The following is a 965-nucleotide window of genomic DNA, read 5'->3' as shown; positions in this document are numbered from 1 at the left end:
GTTTGGGAAACATTCTGGTTTGACTACGGATGTTCGCAGCCAGAATTGTTGTTCCTGTTTGGATTTGATTTGCGATCGAGGAGTTAGGACCAAGGGGTCGCGTAAATTTGTTCCCGGAAATAGGCATTCTCCTATACCGTGCTTTGTGGGTGTTGGCCTTCCGAGATTTCTTTCGTGTCTATTTGAGGATGTTTCGTATAGCTATAGGAGCTCTGTTACGAGTTTTCCTTACATGCCGCATTTTACGAGTAAAACACAGCGGGCTTAAAGTGAATCGTAGTATATGGAACTTGGTCGATTTTTGACAAGTGGAACCTTTCCGTTAACTATTTTGTTGTTAGGACTGAGTTTTGTTATGACGAATTTACCGTATGATTCCCGTCTTTGGGTGGTACGATAATTGTTTGTGTAATCGTTACTTGGCGTTTCAAGACAAATTCTAGATTACTGTTTAGCCGTCAAGTTATTGGAGCGGTGGTCGCTCAATTGTTTTTGCTTTGCATGAAGGTTGTGCTCAGCTTTATACCCAAGGACGTTGTTGCCAAAGGATTAGACCATGACACTTTTGTGCTGTTAATAAGGTCAATTCGGTTAGAATCATCCTTAAAGGGGATGCTGTAACCTAGTGACGAATGGCGCTTATCGAGATTGATAGGCCGAGTATACCCATGGTGGTAGAAAACGTTTTTCCACTTTAGGGTTAATTTATACGATGAAAGTTTTGTATAATGTTTCCTTTATTCGTATGGAAATTGTTTCCTTTATTTTCGAGGGAGATAAAGCCTAAGAAGCTCGATACAGAGCCCGTGCGAAGTCAGTTGCGGGGTGATTTCTTTCTCGGACGTGACCAAGCGGAATGAGAGCGGATGCCAGTGAGTCGCGGGGCTAAAGAATGAGACATTTCAGATCGTCGTGCGAGGAAGCAAAGTTTATATTGGTCGTCCAATGTCGGATCATACAGCTTG

The sequence above is a fragment of the Brassica oleracea genome, chromosome C2, assembly GCF_000695525.1.
Source record: "Brassica oleracea var. oleracea cultivar TO1000 chromosome C2, BOL, whole genome shotgun sequence".
NCBI lineage: Eukaryota > Viridiplantae > Streptophyta > Magnoliopsida > Brassicales > Brassicaceae > Brassica > Brassica oleracea.
This window is presented reverse-complemented; position numbering follows the sequence as displayed.